This window comes from Leuresthes tenuis, unplaced genomic scaffold (genome assembly GCF_036924035.1).
Source record: "Leuresthes tenuis unplaced genomic scaffold, fLeuTen1.0.hap1 SCAF_8, whole genome shotgun sequence".
Lineage (NCBI taxonomy): Eukaryota > Metazoa > Chordata > Actinopteri > Atheriniformes > Atherinopsidae > Leuresthes > Leuresthes tenuis.
The window spans coordinates 26,441,899-26,457,497 of NW_027325362.1; positions in this window are offsets into that span (position 1 = coordinate 26,441,899).

Here is a 15,599-nt window from a genome sequence, read left to right on the forward strand (position 1 = left end):
AGAAACCCAGACGTCTCTGTCCCCGGCCACTTCCTCCAGCTCTTCCGGGGGGACCCCGAGGCGTTCCCAGGCCAGCCGAGAGACATAGTCTCTCCAACGTGTCCTGGGTCTCCCCCGGGGTCTCCTCCCAGTGGGACGTGCCCGGAACACCTCCCCAGGGAGGCGCCCAGGGGGCATCCTAACCAGATGCCCGAGCCACCTCATCTGACTCCTCTCAATGCGGAGGAGCAGCGGTTCTACTCCGAGCCCCTCCCGGATGACTGAGCTTCTCACCCTATCTCTAAGGGAGAGCCCAGACACCCTGCAGAGGAAACCCATTTCGGCCGCTTGTATTCGCGATCTTGTTCTTTCGGTCACTACCCACAACTCGTGACCATAGGTGAGGATGGGAACGTAGATTGACCAGTAAGTAGAGAGCTTCGCCTTCTGGCTCAGCTCCCTCTTCACAACGACGGGTCGGTGCAGAGCCTGCAACACTGCAGGTGCCGCACCGATCCGCCCGTCAATCTCCCGCTCCATTCGTCCGTCACTCGTGAACAAGACCCCGAGATACTTGAACTCCTCCTCTTGGGGAAGGATCTCATTCCCGACCCGGAGAGAGCATTCCACCCTTTTCCGGCTGAGAACCATAGTCTCGGATTTAGAGGTGCTGATTCTCATCCCAGCCGCTTCACACTCGGCTGCGAATCACTCCAGTGAGAGCTGAAGGTCGCGGCCTGACGACGCTAACAGAACCACATCATCTGCAAAAAGCAGAGACCCGATTCTGAGGTCGCCAAATGGGACACCCTGAACGCCCTGGCTCCGCCTAGAAATTCTGTCCATAAAAGTTAGGAACAGAATCGGTGACAAAGGGCAGCCCTGACGGAGTCCAACTCTCACCGGAAACGTATCCGACTTACTGCCGGCAATGCGGACCAAACTCTGGCACCGGTCATACAGAGACCGAACGGCCCCTATCAAGGGGTCCGGCACTCCACATTCCCGGAGCACCCCCCACAGGACTCCACGAGGGACACGGTCGAACGCTTTCTCCAAGTCCAGGCCCAATCATTACCACACACACTTTCACGTCCCATACATCCACACATCCACACATCCTACCTCCCTCGACTCTGCTGGGGTGTAGTGCAGCGGGCACACCAGGAGGCCAGCAACCCCCCAGCCACCACAGACCCCGAACCAGCAGAACAATTAATTAATCCTCCTGGCCCCTCCTGCCCCAAGCAGACACCAGGAAGCAGGGGTGTGCGAAGAAGACCCCTCCCCTCACCCTTCTGGCTCTTCAATATTTTCTAATAGTGAGCAATTAAAATTGAGGGGGCAGCCAAACTTGTAGAACTGGGAGCGCGGCACTCTGGGCAGCCTACATACCCAAAGAGCCCCGCCCACCAGATGCCACTCAGTGTAACCACCCCCCCAAGACCTAATGTGTGTGTGTGAGTGTGTTTGATAAGTAGTAATGTCTAAGGTGTAATTAAAACAGGGGCAGGGAACTGCAGAGTGCAACCAAAGGGGACCACCTACGTGGCCCCATCCACTACACCCCACCGAACACACACGCCCCCAAAACCCTTCATGTGTGAGTGTGTGCTGTGTACAGGAGCCAGAAGGGAGAGGGGTATGGGGATATATACCGGGGGAGCTACTCTCCCCCAGAGAGGGCAGCCAGAGACTGGCTGCAATAGGCATCCCCGCTACCTGGGAGCCAACAATGGGCAGGAGGGCCTGATGTCCACCAGGCTCGGGGCCTGCAGCGACCATATTCCGGGAGCTACTGTACCCCCAGAAGGTACCCATCCCGCCCCACCCCACTCAACCTAACCCCACCCAGGAGGACCTCTACAAAAAACAAACAAACAACATCAAAAAACAAACAAACAAACCACCCGGTCACACCAGTCGCAGCAGCCCGGGCCTGAGACCCACCATCACCCAGCAACCCACCACCACCACTATGTGATAAAACTAATCAGAGGGGACCAGAGAGAATGAAATTCAGCCAATTGATGTTTTGAGGAGGCAGACATTGTTTCCATGCTAATATAATCTAAAAGAAAATTTCTAAACTGGTTAATACACAGATTGTTCTTCACTTTCCAGTTCATGAGAATAGTTTTCTTTGCGATACATAACACTGTGACAACCATGTGTGCTGAGTTAATTTCCATGTTGATGTTGTCTAAGTCACCCAGTATGCACAGTGTGGGGCATGCAGGGATGCTACACTTTAGCCATGTTGATAGGTCCTCACAGACTTCAAGCCAGAACTTCTGGACAGGCGCAGAAAACCACAAAGCGTGTGCATAATCATCAGGTGTGTTATCTGTGCAATGTGAGCAGATGTTTGAGTGTGTTAGACCCATCCTGAACATCCTTTGTCCTGTATAGTGTGTTCTATGAAGGATTTTGTATTGTATGAGCTGTAAATTAGGATTTCGAGTCTTTATGAAGGTGTTCAAACATATTTGTGGTTAGAAGCTATGACCAGAACTGATGGATAAATCTGCCTCCAATTTTGAGGATGGAAGAGACATTGTGTCATCTATCTTAGACAATAATTTATATATTTTTGATAGTAGTTTTGGGGTACAGATGCTTAGAAATTCTGCTACCCTAGTTGGGGGTTGTAAGTCTGGTTGGTGGAGGATATATCCATCCATCCATCCATCATCTGCCGCTTATCCGGGGGTCGGGTCGCGGGGGCAGCAGCTTGAGCAGAGAAACCCAGACGTCTCTGTCCCCGGCCACTTCCTCCAGCTCTTCCGGGGGGACCCCGAGGCGTTCCCAGGCCAGCCGAGAGACATAGTCTCTCCAACGTGTCTTGGGTCTCCCCCGGGGTCTCCTCCCAGTGGGACGTGCCCGGAACACCTCCCCAGGGAGGCGCCCAGGGGGCATCCTAACCAGATGCCCGAGCCACCTCATCTGACTCCTCTCAATGCGGAGGAGCAGCGGTTCTACTCCGAGCCCCTCCCGGATGACTGAGCTTCTCACCCTATCTCACCCTATCTCTAAGGGAGAGCCCAGACACCCTGCGGAGGAAACCCATTTCGGCCGCTTGTATTCGCGATCTTCTGGCTCAGCTCCCTCTTCACAGCGACGGGTCGGTGCAGAGCCTGCAACACTGCAGGCGCCGCACCGATCCACCCGTCAATCTCCCGCTCCATTCGTCCGTCACTCGTGAACAAGACCCCGAGATACTTGAACTCCTCCTCTTGGGGAAGGATCTCATTCCCGACCCGGAGAGAGCATTCCACCCTTTTCCGGCTGAGAACCATAGTCTCGGATTTGGAGGTGCTGATTCTCATCCCAGCCGCTTCACACTCGGCTGCGAATCACTCCAGTGAGAGCTGAAGGTCACGGCCTGACGACGCTGACAGAACCACATCATCTGCAAAAAGCAGAGACCCGATTCTGAGGTCGCCAAATGGGACACCCTCAACGCCCTGGCTCCGCCTAGAAATTCTGTCCATAAAAGTTAGGAACAGAATCGGTGACAAAGGGCAGCCCTGACGGAGTCCAACTCTCACCGGAAACGTATCCGACTTACTGCCGGCAATGCGGACCAAACTCTGGCACCGGTCATACAGAGACCGAACGGCCCCTATGAAGGGGTCCGGCACTCCATATTCCCGGAGCACCCCCCACAGGACTCCACGAGGGACACGGTCGAACGCTTTCTCCAAGTCCACAAAACACATGTAGACTGGTTGGGCGAACTCCCATGCACCCTCCAGGATCCTGCCGAGGGTATAGAGCTGGTCCACTGTTCCACGGCCAGGACGAAAGCCACACTGCATCTCCTGAATCCGAGGCTCGATTATCCGACGGATCCTCCTCTCCAATACCCCCGAATAGACCTTACCAGGGAGGCTAAGGAGTTTGATACCCCTATAGTTGGAACACACCCTCCGGTCCCCCTTTTTAAAGAGGGGGACCACCACCCCAATCTGCCAGTCCAGAGGCACTGTCCCCGATGTCCACGCGATACTGCAGAGGCGTGTCAGCCAAGACAGCCCTACAACATCCAGAGCCTTGAGAAACTCAGGACGGACCTCATCCACCCCCGGGGCCTTGCCACCGAGGAGCTTTTTAACCACCTCGGCAACCTCAGCCCCAGAAATGGGAGGCCCCGTCTCCGAGATCTCCGACTCTGCCTCTTCCGAGCACGTGTTGGTAGGATTGAGGAGTTCCTCGAAGTACTCCCCCCACCGACTCACAACATCCCTAGTTGAGGTCAGCAAAGCCCCGTCCCCACTGTAAACAGTGTTGACTGTGAGCCGCTTCCCCCCCCCCCCTGAGACGCCGGATGGTGGACCAGAATCTTTTCGAGGCCGTCCGGAAATCGTTCTCCATGGTCTCACCGAACTCCTCCCAGGCCCGAGTTTTTGCCTCAGCAACCGCCGAAGCCATGGCCCGTCTGGCCCGTCGGTACCTATCAGCTTCTTCCAGGGTCCCACTGGCCAAAAAGGCCCGATAGGACTCCTTCTTCAGCTTGACGGCTTCCCTCACCACTGGTGTCCACCAGCAGGTTCGAGGGTTGCCGCCACGACAGGCCACAACTCCGACCAGCTGCCTCGGCAATGGAGTCACGGAACATGGCCCATTCGGACTCAATGTCCCCCACCTCAAATATGGTTGAAGCTCTGCCGGAGGTGGGAGTTAAAGCTCCTTCTGACGGGGGATTCTGACAAACGCTCCCAGCAGACCCTCACAATACGTTTGGGCCTGCCAGGTCTGATCGGCATCCTCCCCCACCAGCGGAGCCAACTCACCACCAGGTGGTGATCAGTTGACAGCTCCGCCCCTCTCTTCACCCGAGTGTCCAGGACATACGGCCGCAAGTCCGATGATACAACCACAAAGTCGATCATCGAACTGCGGCCAAGGGTGTCCTGGTGCCAAGTGCACATATGGACACCCTTATGCCTGAACATGGTGTTCGTTATGGACAGTCTATGACTGGCACAGAAGTCCAACAACATAACACCACTCTGATTCAGATCGGGGGGGCCGTTCCTCCCAATCACACCCCTCCAGGTCTCACTGTCATTGCCCACGTGAGCATTGAAGTCCCCCAGCAGAATGAGGGAGTCTCCGGTAGGAGCATTCTCCAGTGCCTCCCCCAGAGACTCCAAAAAGGGTAGGTACTCTGAACTGCTGTTTGGCGCATAGGCACAAACAACAGTCAGGACTCGTCCCCCCACCCAAGGCGGAGGGAGGCTACCCTCTCGTTCACTGGGGTAAACCCCAATGTACTGGCACACAGCCGGGGGGCAATAAGTATGCCCACACCTGCTCTGCGCCTCTCACCACGGGCAACTCCAGAGTGGAAGAGAGTCCAACCCCTCTCAAGAGTACTGGTTCCAGATCCCAAGCCGTGCGTCGAGGTGAGTCCGACTATATCTAACGGTCTGATGAAGTTTCAACAATAAACAACAAACTTTGTATTATGAGAAAGAACCAGACTCATTCTTTAGAATTCCGAAAATAAGCTCTATTTTACGAGTTATGCACGAATTCGGATTCTCCTATAAAACGAATTCCTTAACTCAAACCAAGTTAAGACTGCTTTGTCCTTCATATTTATTCATGTCTAATCAAATTTCAATGATAAACAACGTTGTACTTTTTAGAATGAGAAAGAACTTCTTCAGCAATAAGCATCTCTCGACAAATGACGAAATACAGATTTTGCTATAAAATTAATTGCTATCAGCCTGACTTAAAACTGTTTGTCTTCCTTATTTATCCACTTCAAATCAAGTTTAAACAATTTAAAAAATTTTGTAGTTTGAGAAAGAACAACTTAATCTTGAGCAATCAGTATAAAAAGAAGGTAAGCAAAGGTGCGAATGTCAAACCATACATGATCAAAACAGGGAGCGGAGGTGTTTGGCTGAGACAAGGTGTGAATGTCCACCCATAATTAATGAAAAGCGGGCAACAAGTAGGTTCGAATGCCCAACCATACATCATCAAAAGCAGGAGTGGATATGTTCGGCTACAAGAAGGTTTGAACGTCTGACCATAGTTTGTAAAAAGCGGGTAAGAAAAGGTTCGAATGCCCGAACATACACCATCAAAGGAGGGAGCGGAGGTGTTCCGCTGTAAGAAGGTGTGAATGTCCGACCATAGTTGGTAAAAAACGGGTAAGAAAAGGTTAAAATACCCGACTGTACACAATCAGTAGCGGGTACGGAGTTGTTCGGCTACTAAAAGGTGTGAAAGTCCGACCATGGTTTGTAAAAAGCGGATAAGAAAAGGTGCGAATGCCCGAAAATGTATGATCAAAAGAGGGAGCGGAGGTGTTTGGCTGCAAGAAGGTGTGAATGTACACCCATAATTACTGAAAAATGGGTAAGAAAAGGTGCGAATGCCCAACTATACATAATCAAAAGCAGGAGTGGATGTGTTCGGCTCCAAGAAGGGTTGAATGTCTGACCATAGTTTGTAAAAAGCAGGTAAGAAAAGGTTTGACTGCCCGAACATACACCATCAAAAGAGGGAGCGGAGGTGTTCCGCTGTAAGAAGGTGTGAATGTCCGACCATAGTTGGTAAAAAGCGGGTAAGAAAAGGTTAAAATACCCGACTGTACACAATCAATAGCGGGAGCGGAGTTGTTCGGCTACTAAAAGATGTGAAAGTCCGACTATGGTTTGTAAAAAGCGGGTAAGAAAAGGTGATAATGCCCGACAATGTATGATCAAAAGAGGGAGTGGAGGTTTTCGGCTGTAAGAAGGTCTGAATGTCCAACTATAATTTGTAAAAACCGGGTAAGAAAAGGCTTGAAAGCCCGACTATACACCATCATAAGCGGGAGAGGAGGTGTTCAGCTGTAAGAAGGTGTGAATGTACACCCATAATTACTGAAAAATGGGTAAGAAAAGGTGCGAATGCCCAAACATACATCATCAAAAGCAGGAGTGGATGTGTTGGGCTACAAGAAGGTTTGAAAGTCCGACCATGGTTTGTAAAAAAACGGGTAAGAAAAGGTGCGAATGCCCGACAATGTATGATCAAAAGAGGGAGCGGAGGTTTTTGGCTACAAGAAGGTTTGAATGTCCGACCATAGTTTGTAAAAAGCGGGTAAGAAAAGGTTCAAATGCCTGACTATACACCATCAAAAGCGGGAGCGGAGGTGTTCGGCTACAAGAAGGTGTGAAAGTTCAACCATGGTTTGTAAAAAGCTGCTAAGAAAAGGTTCGAATGCCCGAATATATACCATCAAAAGCGGAAGCGGAGGTGTTCCGCTGCAAGAAGGTGTGAATGTCCGACCAAAGTTTGCAAAAAGCAGTTAAGAAAAGGTTTGAATGCCCGAATATATACCATCAAAAGCGGGAGCAGAGCTGTTCGACTGCAAGTAGGTGTGAATGTCCAGCCATAATTACTCACAAACGGGTAAGAAAAGGTAGTATTGCCAGACCATACATGATCAAAACAGGGAGCTGAGGTGGTTCAGCTGCAAGGTGTGAATGTCTGACTATAGTTTGTAAAAAGCGGGTAAGAAAAGGTGCTAATGCCCGACAATGTATGATCAAAAGCGGGAGTGGAGGTCTTCGGCTGCAAGGTCTGAATGTCCAACCATAATTTCTAAAAACCGGGTAAGAAAAGGCTCGAAAGCCCGACTATACACAATCAAAAGTGGGAGCGGGAGGTTTTCAGCTGCAAATCCTTCACTCAAACCAAGTGAAAACTGCTTTGTCCTTCATATTTATCAATGTCTAGATCGACTTCAACAAAGAACAACATTGTACTTTGCAGTAGAAGAAAAAGCAACACTGGAGGATCAGGAATCCGAGAATAAGCTTACTTTCATGAGTCCTGCACGATTTCGGATTTTCCTATAAAATGAATTGCTTTGCTCAAACCAAGTTAAAATTGCTTTGTCCTTCATAGTTATCCATGTCTAAAATGTATCAAGCATAAAGTTCCTCATATTACCCTGAATGAGAAAGAAGCATCCCTTTGGTTGAGCAATACGTTCCTTTTGCGGAGTTATGCATGATTTCGGATTTTGCTATAAAATTCATTCCTTCACACTTTTTTTTTTCACCGCATTTTATAGATTATGGTTGGAAATTTCAACCACTCTAATCCGAAGACCTCTCCTCCCGCTTTTGTGAATATATTTGAACTTTAGTTGGACATTCACCCCTTTTTGCAGCTAAACCACCTCCGCTCCCTGTTTTGATCATGTATGGTCAAGCAATACTACATTTTCTTACCCGTTTGTGAGTAATTATGGCTGGATATTCACACCTACTTGCAGATGAACACAATCTCTCTCGCTTTTAATTATGTTTGGATATTCGAACCTTTTCTTTACTGCTTTTTGCCAACTTTGGTCGGACGTTCACACCTTCTTGCAGCCGAACACCTCCGCTTCCGCTTTTGATGGTATATATTCGGGCATTCGAACCTTTTCTTACCAGCTTTTTACAAACGATGGTTGGACATTCACACCTTCTTGTAGCCGAACAACTCCGCTCCCGCTATTGATTGTGTACAGTCGGGTATTTTAACCTTTTCTTACCCGCTTTTTACCAACTATGGTCGGACATTTACACCTTCTTACAGCGGAACACCTCCGCTCCCTCTTTTGATGGTCTATGTTCGGGCATTCGAACCTTTTCTTACCCGCTTTTTACAAACTATGGTCGGACATTCAAACTTTCTTGTAGCCGAACACATCCACTCCTACTTTTGATGATGTATGGTTGGGCATTTTCCCCTTTTTGCAGCTAAACCACCTCCGCTCCCTGTTTTGATCATGTATGGTCAAGCAATACTACATTTTCTTACCCATTTTTCAGTAATTATGGGTGGACATTCACACCTTCTTGCAGCTGAACAACTCCTCTCCCGCTTATGATCATGTGCGGTTTGATATTCGAAAATTTTCTTTCATGTTTTAAAGCAATTATTGATGGACATTCAAATCTTCTTGTAGCCGAACACATCCACTCCTGCTTTTGATGATGTATGGTAACCTTTTCTTACCCGCTTTTTACAAACTATGGTCGGACATTCAAACCTTCTTGTAGCCAAAACCCTCCGCTCCCTCTTTTGATCATACATTGTCGGGCATTCGCACCTTATCTTACCCGCTTTTTACAAACTATAGTCAGACATTCACACCTTGCAGCTGAACCACCTCCGCTCCCTGTTTTGATCATGTATGGTCTGGCAATACTCCCTTTTCTTACCCGTTTGTGAGTTATTAATCCCAAAATATTGAGCATAAAATAAGTCTTTATGCTGATGATGTATTACTTTTCCTTCAGAACTCACAGACGTCTCTCAGTCACACGATCACACTCATAAATAAATTCTCAGCACTTTCTGACTACTCTATCAACTGGTCTAAGACCACAGTTCTGCCCATTAACTGTAGGGTCCATAATATACCTGCGATCACTTTACAGTCAGGAAATATTAGATATTTAGGCATAAACATTTCCTCCAGGCTCTCAGAGCTAACAAAGCTAAATTATGTGCAATTATTAAAGACAGTAGAGGACGATCTCTCGTTGGAAGTCCTTACCTATATCACTTATGGGGAGAGTTACATCCATTAAAATGATGATACTACCAAAAGTTAACTATTTGTTCTCAATGATCCCCATAAAACCATCTGCTACTTGGTTTAAGTCACTAGATTCATGCATCTCCAAATTTCTGTGGAAAAACAAACCACCACGTATTAGTTTAAAAACCCTACAGAAGACCAAGGACAGTGGTGGATTAGATTTACCTCATTTTCAGCACTATTCCTTAGACAATAGGTTACAATATATATCAAAATGGTTTAAACCTTGTTGTTGTCACAGTTCCCAGAGACGTTGTAATCGTTGAGGATTCTATATTCACCCCCTCATTAGAGGCACGTAATGCAGATTGATGACACTGAATCTTCTTCTCTGTTCATTGCTGGCATCATTCCCAGCATCGTAAGTGTTCGTGGCATTGTTAGCCTCTTCTTCTGGATCTTGATATCGAGAATCCTTTTGTATTTCTGGTTTGTCAGTCCTCTGTCTTCGTTCACCGGAGTCTTTGTCTTTTTGTCCTTGAGTTTGGTGATTTTTTCTTCTTTTGATGCCTTGACACAATGTGACAGGTGATACCACGTGGGAGATCCTGTAACTTGGATTGCTGTCCCTGTGCTGCGAAATGGCTGTGCTGCTCAAATGGTCTCTCCTTCATCATGGTTACATGCTGCCATTCCGACATCTCGCCATTCCGACATGGGTCTCCAATTGTCGGAATGGCGACACTTAATTTTTTATCAAACGTCCCACCATTCCGACACTTTTTTCCTCCTATGGTCGGAATGGCGGTATGTTTTTTGTTTTTTTTAACATACCGCCATTCCGACAGTTCCTTTTAATAGCCTATTTTTTACCCAAAACATTTTGCACTAATGATATGCCGGCGCAAATACGCCCTAAAGTTTGTTGCACAAGCTTTGCACATGCAGAGGCCACAGCCTCGCAAACAAACTTTAATAATCTATTATCAAAATCCCCTGAATTTCAAATATAAAAATACAGATATTAATGTAACTCTGGCGAGACTGAAACTGATTAAGCAGAAATACAGTGTCAGTGAGCTGTCACAGCAGCCAGCTGGAGCGGAGCTCTCCACAGAGCCCATGCGTCTTTTGCACGCTGTCATCATATGCAAAAGTAATAATTGCAATTACAGATATCACGGCTACTGCACAGGACACAGTTGCGAGCACTCTGCCTTGCCTTGCCAATAGGAGAAGATAGAAATGACAGCATAGAACGTATAAAACACAACAAAATGCAGTAAAAACGTTTATTCATGTTATTCACGTGATTTATGAGTACTCACTCCAATTTTGGGAAGCGCGGATGGGCTTTGCGCATTTGGCACAAACACACAGCCGCAACGGTTGTAGCTTTATACAGCCTGTTGATATCTTAAGGACCTAACTGGTCACACCTGGGAGTAAATGTCATGTAGAGATTGTTTTTACATGACATTACAGCTGAACATATAGCTTTCATCCACAAACCAACGTGGGAGAGCCCGAAGACGCATGTGCCAGACGCACATAGGCATGCGTAAAACCAATTTTGACCACTTCATACTGTTTATTTGCTTTCTTTTAGTTAACTTTCGTTTCTTTTGGATTCTTGTGCGTGTTATGGAGCCGTTTTGGTCCATGTTTGTAAGCCTTTTTTTCCTGGATTAAATTTTCGGAAGTTGAAACAAGTGGCATTGGAGTGTGTGATTGAAAACCACCGCGGACTGCTTCTCCTCCTCCAGTTGCCGAGACTTTGTGTTTTTAATAACGCTTGTCTATAAACATGTTAAACATATAAATTGCATGAACAGAAAGAAGGGACTCACCTGTTGAGTAACACACATTTCCTTATACGGAAAGCCTTGTCGGAATGGTGGGACATTTGAACGTCAGAATAGCGGGATGTCGCAATGGTGGGATGTCGGAATGGTGGGACGTTTGCATGTCGGAATGGTGGTATGTCGGAATGGTGGTATGTCGGAATGGTGGGATGTCGGAATAGCGGGATGTCGGAATGGCGGGATTTCGGAATGGGTGTTGCCACCCCCTTTATCATATACACAGTTATTTATACATCCCCTTCCACCATGAAGCGTTGTCCCTTTTTGTTTCTCTCTTTGTTCTTAAAATGCTGTTATGCATGTTTAAACCAATCCATTAAATTAGATCATTTTGGCAGTAAAGCGATCTACAATGTGCTTGGTCGCAAAGCTGCTCATCTGTGGTAAACAGCTCTTCAGAAAGGCATTCTTCAATTGATTTCACTAATTCTATGTAATAATTTTGTGATTTCCTACAAAACTACACTTCTTCTCCCATCTGTCTGAGTATTTAATATTGTCTGGGTCCCGTTAAAACATGTATTTTTCCCATCTAATTCCTTGTTTGCTTTAAAACAAGTATTCCCCATTTTCTATCCCTTCAGTAGCCAACCAGTTTGTATGGAGTACACTGGAGCAACTTGACTGATCAGTAAAACACTGCTTTTGTTGTCACCGCAAGGCTTCCCCCGTCGGTTGTTTCACTGAGACACTACTGAGTAACTATAACGCAACACAGTTTATACACATAACATTCATATACATACTAACAAACAAACAAACAATTATTTATCGCAATTTTCTCATCTCTGTTTGAACGTACACCCAGGTAAATATTCCTGTAGTCTTCTCATGCCGACTATGGACCCATTCATTGTTTAACTTCACTGTTTTGCAAATCCTAATTGAATATTACACATTGACATTGAACTTTACTTGATAAGCAGGTCTTCATTGCATTCAGCAGCCTATATGTGAGCATCTATGTGTAAGCTGTTCTTCTTTGCATTTATCAGCAGCAAGCAATTCTTCATTGCACATGCATATGAAAATAGTAAAACAATTCCAATGCGTTAGCGAAACCTTCTATATCAGGAGTGTCCATCATGATGCTGGGAATAAAACCTCTTTCCTAGAATAGTTCAACCTTCATTACTCAACTGATCATAACTCCGCAATGAGCACATTTCAAAGTATCATTCCTCTACATGTATTCAAAAATCTATGTGTAAATGTTTAATATTTCTTATATTTGTTGATGTCATTCTGTGTGCATGTGGCCTAAACCCAATCTCTGTGTGGCAATTTTAATTTAAACAAGTTGAACTCTGCCTCTGATCATTTAAAAAAGGTGTGTACCAATATCAACCTTTCTCAGGTAATTACTGATCCTACAAAACCAAAGAGATCCTTCAAGGTTGTCCCTGATTGGCTCAATCTTAACATATCAAAGGTAGAAAATCCGCAGTATCTGAACTTGGTGTTAGTTATCACTGCTCAATAGCCTGTATCAGAATTGCAAAAATGAAAACATTAGGTCCACGCTTGGTATCCAGATCCTGAAACATCTCCATGAGCAGGCTTTTTTTTAACTGATCTGTTGAATAGTTATATGACACTGTTAAAATCCCAGATGAAGATCTAGCACTTGACCATTTTTGTAAATCTTCTAATTCCATAGTTGATAAACACGCCCCTTTTAAAAAGTATAGAACTTAGAACAGGTCTATCCCTGGCTTTCGGCAGAACTGTCTTCTTTACTTTTTTTTCCCCTTGTCCTGTTCAGCATTATGTCAGAAGAATTGTATTCTGAATACCTTTGATGCCAAATAGATTTGTTTTGCCAAGGGAAGTTTTATAAATGTAAAGCTCCCCTTGATGCCCATTTATTTATTTCTGTTTACAATATATGACATGAACTGAACTGAACCGGACCGGGGGACAAGGAAAGAAGAAGAGGAAAGAAGAGGAAACAGAACAAAAATAGAAACAAAAACCAGACAACCAGCTGCTACACCTGTAAAAAACAAAACAGACAACAATCCATGGCCTATGAGGGGAATCCAGCCTTAGCGCCACCAGGAGCACCTGAAAGCAGACAAGCAGAGAAAAAACAAACACACAAACAAACAAAAACAAGCACAAGAAGCGGCAATCGCATACAACACAGCTGTGGATATAGATGACCTGAGACGACATGATAATACATCAACTGCTTAGTGACCATGCTACTGGACTAATGAATGTGTGTGTGTGTGTGTGAGAACATGCAACACCCATGGCACAGGACCTACATGATAACCGTGCTTAGTTATGAGTGTATAAGCGTACAGGGCCTCAATCCGCGCCCCAGACAGCCACAAAGTGGGTCAGCGCCTGCCCCAGCGCCCCTGGCCAAGTGCCCTGGGAGTCAAGACGTGCCCACAGGTGGGTGAAGTCGCGAGCAGTGGGGAGAGGCAACGCTGATGCCCCATCGGGAGAAACACAGGCAGGCCAGGCGACAGCAAGTCCCAGATCCAGGCCCAATCATTACCACACACACTTTCACGTCCCATACATCCACACATCCACACATCCTACCTCCCTCGACTCTGCTGGGGTGTAGTGCAGCGGGCACACCAGGAGGCCAGCAACCCCCCAGCCACCACAGACCCCGAACCAGCAGAACAATTAATTAATCCTCCTGGCCCCTCCTGCCCCAAGCAGACACGAGGAAGCAGGGGTGTGCGAAGAAGACCCCTCCCCTCACCCTTCTGGCTCTTCAATATTTTCTAATAGTGAGCAATTAAAATTGAGGGGGCAGCCAAACTTGTAGAACTGGGAGCGCGGCACTCTGGGCAGCCTACATACCCAAAGAGCCCCGCCCACCAGATGCCACTCAGTGTAACCACCCCCCCAAGACCTAATGTGTGTGTGTGAGTGTGTTTGATAAGTAGTAATGTCTAAGGTGTAATTAAAACAGGGGCAGGGAACTGCAGAGTGCAACCAAAGGGGACCACCTACGTGGCCCCATCCACTACACCCCACCGAACACACACGCCCCCAAAACCCTTCATGTGTGAGTGTGTGCTGTGTACAGGAGCCAGAAGGGAGAGGGGTATGGGGATATATACCGGGGGAGCTACTCTCCCCCAGAGAGGGCAGCCAGGGACTGGCTGCAATAGGCATCCCCGCTACCTGGGAGCCAACAATGGGCAGGAGGGCCTGATGTCCACCAGGCTCGGGGCCTGCAGCGACCATATTCCGGGAGCTACTGTACCCCCAGAAGGTACCCATCCCGCCCCACCCCACTCAACCTAACCCCACCCAGGAGGACCTCTACAAAAAACAAACAAACAACATCAAAAAACAAACAAACAAACCACCCGGTCACACCAGTCGCAGCAGCCCGGGCCTGAGACCCACCATCACCCAGCAACCCACCACCACCACTATGTGATAAAACTAATCAGAGGGGACCAGAGAGAATGAAATTCAGCCAATTGATGTTTTGAGGAGGCAGACATTGTTTCCATGCTAATATAATCTAAAAGAAAATTTCTAAACTGGTTAATACACAGATTGTTCTTCACTTTCCAGTTCATGAGAATAGTTTTCTTTGCGATACATAACACTGTGACAACCATGTGTGCTGAGTTAATTTCCATGTTGATGTAAGTCACCCAGTATGCACAGTGTGGGGCATGCAGGGATGCTACACTTTAGCCATGTTGATAGGTCCTCACAGACTTCAAGCCAGAACTTCTGGACAGGCGCAGAAAACCACAAAGCGTGTGCATAATCATCAGGTGTGTTATCTGTGCAATGTGAGCAGATGTTTGAGTGTGTTAGACCCATCCTGAACATCCTTTGTCCTGTATAGTGTGTTCTATGAAGGATTTTGTATTGTATGAGCTGTAAATTAGGATTTCGAGTCTTTATGAAGGTGTTCAAACATATTTGTGGTTAGAAGCTATGACCAGAACTGATGGATAAATCTGCCTCCAATTTTGAGGATGGAAGAGACATTGTGTCATCTATCTTAGACAATAATTTATATATTTTTGATAGTAGTTTTGGGGTACAGATGCTTAGAAATTCTGCTACCCTAGTCGGGGGTTGTAAGTCTGGTTGGTGGAGGATATATCCATCCATCCATCCATCATCTGCCGCTTATCCGGGGGTCGGGTCGCGGGGGCAGCAGCTTGAGCAGAGAAACCCAGACGTCTCTGTCCCCGGCCACT